This window comes from Hyaena hyaena, unplaced genomic scaffold (assembly GCF_003009895.1).
Source record: "Hyaena hyaena isolate Hyena2069 unplaced genomic scaffold, ASM300989v1 scaffold_331, whole genome shotgun sequence".
NCBI lineage: Eukaryota > Metazoa > Chordata > Mammalia > Carnivora > Hyaenidae > Hyaena > Hyaena hyaena.
Window position 1 is genome coordinate 1,687,280 of NW_024080965.1, and position 6,807 is coordinate 1,694,086.

The following is a 6,807-nucleotide window of genomic DNA, read 5'->3' on the forward strand; positions in this document are numbered from 1 at the left end:
CTAGCAGATGGATATTGACTGCACATGTCTAGCAAGTAGTTGTGAAAGCAAATTGGCTATGCTTGGAAATGTTCATTGAGACTGAAGATAGGACCTAATGAAATGCATGGTGTGAGTGAAATTGTTTTCTACATATAAAATCTAAACTTCCTGTGGTGTTTATTGCAAATAAGAGGAACAAAAAGTGACTGATAAAGATTATAATCAGGTTTTGGGGTACCTGGGTGGCTTAGTCAGTTAAGCATCTGGCTTTAGCTAGGGTCATGATCTCATGGTTTGTGGGTTCGAGCCCCGCGTTGGGCTCTGTGCTGACAGCTAGCTCGGAGCCTGGAGCCTGTTTCGGATTCTGTGTCTCCCTCTCTCTATGACTCTCCCGTGCTCATGCTATCTCTCTCTCTCAGAAATAAATAAAACATTAAAAAATTATAATCAGGTTTTAAAACAAGCAGAATTTGTACTCATTTGTGCTTAAAACATTTTGAGTAGCCAAAAAAAGAGAGGGTGGAGGATCTAAATATTCACCAAAACAAATGCTTAGATTTTAGGATATTTATTGACATGGATAAAGTAAACATATGATGTATTATTAAATGAAAAAAGAAGTGGGTGGGTCTGGCATGTAAAGAGCTTGGCAGTTACCGTTCTATCCTAACAAGTAAAATGTTGGACAAACTGATAAATCAACAATTCTTCTTAGATCAGTAAGAGATGTGAGGTCACGGGGCAAACTGCTGTCCCCCAAATTGAAAAGGCAGACAGGCAAATGCAGAGAATCACAATTTACCAGGGTGGGGAATCCTGAACTGTAATTGACCACCTGATAGAGCTTAGTGTCTGAGAGTCACAGAGTCACTGAGAGTTTTTTTCTTTTCGTTTGTTTTTTAATTTAAATCCAAGTTAGTTAACATAGAATATAATAACAATTTTAGGAATAGAATTTAGTGATTTATCACTTACGTATAACACCCAGTGCTCATCCCAACAAGTGCCCCCCTTAATGCCCATCACCCATTTAGCTCATCCCCTCCACCCAACACCACACCAGCAACCCTCGGTTTGTTCTCTGTATCTAAGTCTCTTATGGTTTGTCTCCCTGTTTTTATCTGATTTTGCGAGCTTTTCTTTTTTAAGTAAGTAAACTATTCATTAAGGGCTTTGCCTACAAAAGCACAACATAGCCAAAGTCCTTCTGAAAATCTAATTACTGTACATATCATCCAGTTGATAATTTAGAGTAGAAAAATGCAGGAATGTGAACTAGGGCTGATTTCCCACCTCTGCAGTTGGGCAAGTGCATGGGGGAAGACTGTTCCAGTAGTCACGTTGTGAAACTGTTGTGAAACTGTTATTCTGCCATTGTCTCTGTGAAGTCTGTTAGGCAAACACAAAAATGCAAGCAGGACTTACTCTATTAGCAACCACTCTGAGCCAGGGAGTACTTAATCCACCTCTTCAATCCTTGTGCATTTTCCACAGCATTGGGAAGTTTCTTTCATAAATCTTCAAAGGTTTCATATGGAGGTAAGTCAAGGCAATTAAAGCAGCTGTGAACTCTGGGCAGTTTTTCAGAACTCCACTGTTGCTCTATTGTAAACAGCTGAGAAACTCTGGGACCAAACAATAAGGCAAATTCATAGACAGGTACTTGAGATGTTCCCATGACAAACTGTAGTAACTGGACACGCTTCTCAGCCCCGCTCAGCAGAACAGCCTCTTAGAACGACTGAATGACAGGATGGTTTGGGCATTAGCCACTCCTGTAAATAGAATGTTGTCTCTCAGTCATTCATGTCCACGTTGCCAAGGTAGCATGTCAGCAGCTCCAGCTCATTTTTATCAAAAATTTTAATCAAGTCAATAGAAAGCAGTTCTGTGAATCCCTCCAGGAAGGTGTTCATTTACGTCTGGACCCTGTTCACAAATTTGCACTGGACGACTCAGCTTCTGCCTGAAGTCTGACTAAAGTCTCAGTCAAGTCTAAGAGATTAAAAAAAAAAAAATCCATGGAGACTCTGTTTTACCTTCAGAAGCTTGAGGAGGTTCTCACAATGAATATCGGAGAAAAATCTCTTCCTGCTTCTGGCAGGCAGAGAAGAAAAGTAGCCATTTGAAATATACCAGAGCATTCTGTTCTTAACAAGGTCTGCTCTCAGAAGAAACTGTTTAACCAGAACTTACTTAACCCATTAGGGTTTTGTCAGAGCCTAACCAACCTGGGAGGAGAGAAATGCCCAAATCCACTCTAGCCTTCTTGTTCCACCTAAGGGAGGGGACTGAGAGGCGTTTGTGAAGTTCACAGTCCAGAGGCACCTGCTCACTTAAAGACGGAGACCTAATCATAGGACCATAGAACACTTCTCTTTCAATACCTTACCACCATATTACTAAAGGCCAATTTCAGCAGTTCCTTTTACCCAATACATCACCCAGCTACTAAGAAAAAATCGCAAGTCATACTCAAAGGCAAAAACACAGTTTGGAGACACAGAGGAAACATCAGAACCAGACTCAGATATGGCAGGGAGGTTGGAATGATCAGACTAGGAACTTAAAACCACTATGATTAATATGCTAAAGGCTCTAAGGGATGAACTAGACAACATGCAAGAACAGATGGGCAATGTAAGCAAAGAGATTGAAATTCTAAGAATCAAAATGCTGAAGATTAAAAAAAAAAACCTACTGTAGTGGAAAGGAAGATGGCCTTTAATGGGCTTATTAGTAGATGGGATATAGCACAGGAAAGAATCTGAGCTTGAGGAGATCTCTATAGAGAATGCTACAACTGGAAAGCAATGAGAAATTAATCAGAGTAGGACAATCACAAAAGATGTAGCTCAAACATGAACAGGACTATGTAACCCAAGGGCGATCTTTCTTGGCATGCCAGAGGGGTCTGCAGTCATTCCAGCACCTTGAATGTTTGTATCAATGACTTACAGGCATTGAGATAACTCATGCTTATAATCTCTATTATATGTCAACCTCACATAGGTTTCTTAAATAATGAATACATTTCTATGTTAGACACTAACAGTTTTATCTCCTTTAGTCCTTCTAATAATCTTATGAGGTAGGGATTTTCTATTACAGTTTCACCAACTGAGGTTCAGGAGGGTTAAGAAAATAATTCTACATCCCACAGTTTATGAAGAATAATGTTTCATATCTGTATAGTAAGAACATCAGATGTCTTTCTACCCTTTTATGAGGTAGAAAGCACTGGAGAAAAGATACATGCTCTGGGGAGAAGTTCTGACTAGAAGATTTCCAAGATTTTATGATTTAATGTATATGCAATTTACATAAAAGACATAAATACTGTGATGATTCCCTTTATCTGAGAATACACTGTAGGATTTCTTTAAATCAAGCTGCCCTAGTGCTCTGAATATGTGATCTAAATACGTCAAGTACATGCAAGTTTGCAGGAATGTTCCTATCCTATCAGAAGAGGTGTTCTGTGAAGTCTCTCCTTTAGTGTTATCATTGATAGAAACTGTACTAAAACGGGGCACCTGGGTGGCTCAGTCAGTTGAACGTATGACTCTTAATTTCCGCTCAGGTCATGATCCTGTGCTGGGCTCTGTGATGAAGGTATGAAGCCTGCGTAGGATTCTCTCTCTCCCTCTCTCCCTGCCCTTCTCTCTATCTCCTTCTTACTGCCCTTTCCTCTCTCTGTACCCCTCCCTCTTTCTTTCCCTCTCTCTCAAAAAAATAAACATGAAAAAAAAAACCCACAAAAATTTCACTAAAAAAAAAACACATCTTGCAAGATGTGAAGGAGTCAGGAAACCTGGATTCTGGCCTTACATCTGCTGGTCTTATGTAAAATGATCTCTCCCAAATCTCTTCCTAATGGTCTTCAAAAATCTCAGTGTATGTATAATGAATTCATTGCATAGAGATAATTCAGTTGGAGAGAATGTTTGATCAGGATGACTTGGCAAAAAATATACTGTATCATTTCTACTTAGTAAGCAAATGTTGAGTATTAAATGGTTACATTAAGTAACTGAAAAATCTACAAAAGTTCAATGTTCAAGATAACCAAAGAGTTGTATACCTTTAGTTAATGATTACAGACAAACTTAAGAAAAGCTTTCTTTCTGGTGTAATATCTTAATATGGATATTGAGATTTAAGTGGTAACAGTAAAAATCTTGTTTTTCCCTTTATATTTTAAAATTTGGCCTAGTAGTTAATGCTCCTATAGCAAAAACTAAAGACTATAATTATAAAGTAGTAAGATAATTCCCATCCATTTCCCCACCAAAGATAGTCTGTACATTTTTATACTGCTAAAACCAAAAATCTTATAAACCTATACTCTTTTTAATTATTAAAACCAGAAATGTAGTGAAACTCTTCTGAAAGAATTAACAAATTGCAAAAAATAGATTTAAGTAATTAATGAACTCATTTAATTAGACTTAATGCTTCTCCTGAAAAGAGTCAACAACTAAAAATTTTCATATAGTTTAAAAAAAAGTATATATACTTTAAACAGTAGTAAAAGTTAAACTATAAAATAAAAAGTATCTTAAAAAATAAAAAATAGTAAAAGTTATTGGTGGTACAGAATAATGTTCCTAGTAAACTCAAAAGATAGTCTTGAACTTTTGACAAACTAGAGAGAATAGGATGAATTGTATAATGTTTTTCAGACAGCAGCATACTAGTATAGAAAAGAAGTAATTAATTTAGGTCTTTATTTCATATCATCCCATAATGTATATTCTTTTTTAAAATTTTTTAATGTTTTATTTATTTCTGAGAGAGAGAGAGAGAGAGAGAGAGAGAGAGAGAGAATGTGAGCAGGGGAGCATCAGAGAAAGAGGGAGACACAGAATCTGAAGCAGGCTCCAGGCTCTGAGCTGTCAGCACAGAGCCCGACACAGGGCTCGAACTCAAGAACTGTGAAATCATGACCTGAGCCCAAGTCGGACGCTTAATCAACTGAGCCACCCAGGCGTCCCCCCATAACATATATTTTTGATAGGCATAAAACAACAGAAGAAAATAAGCTAGAAGCAAATGGTATATAGTGGAGAGAAAAATACTCTTATGAGCCCCCAAAACAAACAAGAAAGTGATATCAGAGAAATGGCTCGTATCATTTTTCTTTCATTTTCAAGAGAATTTTATAAAACAAATACTAGTACGAAAGCAACCAAACGGGAAATATATCTGACAAAAAAAGATGTGAGCAATGTAAGTAGTAATTAGCACTGCTCCTCAGACTAACAGTTAAGGGAAAACATCCCCTCTAGAGTCAATGACACACCTATATATATATTTTATACAACTGTTTTCTATTGCATCTCCAACATAGACCAGTGGCATAATGCCAATGTGGTTTGTTTTTTATTTAATTCTATGAGGGGGCACCTGGGTGACTCAGTTCATTGAGCATCCAACTCTTGATATTGGCTCAGGTCATGGTCTCACGGTTCCTGAGACTGAGCCCTGTGTCCAGCTCTGCACTGAGTGTAGATCCTACTTGGGATTCTCTCTCTCCCTCTCTCTCTGTCCCTTCTCTGCTTGAGTGCACACACTGTCTCTCAAAATAAGTAAATAAACTTTAAATACATACATACATATATAAATTCATTCTATGAGGGATCAGAGCAATGCAATCCAAACATACAATTTTGTGCTTTTATCCAAGGATAAAACTTAGTATCTATATAGGAATATATGGAATGTGTATTTCTTAGGTTTCTTAAACACAACTCTTGGTGGCAGGGTACAGAAATCCATTCAAACTAATATAGCTAGTTTATCCTAAGACGAAAACTAAACAGAAAACAAGAAACAATATTTTGCTTCTACCTGCTGTCTTCAACCATGCTATATAAAATCTATCCTGCCTTTGACCACATCTCAGGCAGATCCTATAAAGTTTTTGTCTCTTTCAGGTACTAACAGTTCAGGCTAGTCTAATTTAAATCTCACATGCATTAAAAAAAAAAAAAAAGCTTTATTGAGTTATACATTTTTATATAATTCACCCACTTAAAGTCTACAACTCAATGATTTTTGGCATATTCACAGAGTTGTGTAACCATTACTACAATCAATTTTGGAACATTACTATCACCCACAAAACAATCTCACGTTAATTTTAAAGCCCCTCCCTTTTCTTGGCTCAGAGACCTCAGCCACTGCTAGAGAGAGAAGTGTCATTTCTTTTACCCTTTTTCCTTGTTATTCAATTCCCTGTCATCTAATTTCCAGGATATGAGGAGCAGGGATGGGAGCACTGAAGAAAAAAGGCAAAGGTAATTTCACTGAGTTGGTAAAGTGACTGGCACTATGGAGTTTCCCAGGCTATGGAACTTTTCGAAGGAAAATGGGAAAAATTCCAAGCAAACTGGGATAATGGGCCGCTCCATTATGTTAACTTCTTACTTTTATGACTGGCAAATAATCTATAGGGTGATACTGTGGCAATATGTGGATATTCAGCTCCTACTTAACCTTTTACCTAATAGGTTTAGTATTGGTGGTCTCTAATTGATTTATGTCATAAAGGGTTGCAAAATGGTTACTAATTCTAGAAGATGAATTATGGTGCTAATGAACATTTGGATACAACTTTTTGTGTGAACATGTTTTCAATTCTCTCGGGTATATAGAGAGGAGAATTGCTGAGACATATGGCAACTCTAAGTTTAACATTTCAAGAACCCCCCAGACCGTTTTACAAAGCAGCTTCCATTTTACATTTCCACCAGCAGTATATGAAAATTCTAGTTGCTCCACATACTTGCCAACACTTGGTATGGTCAGTCTTTTCAGGTA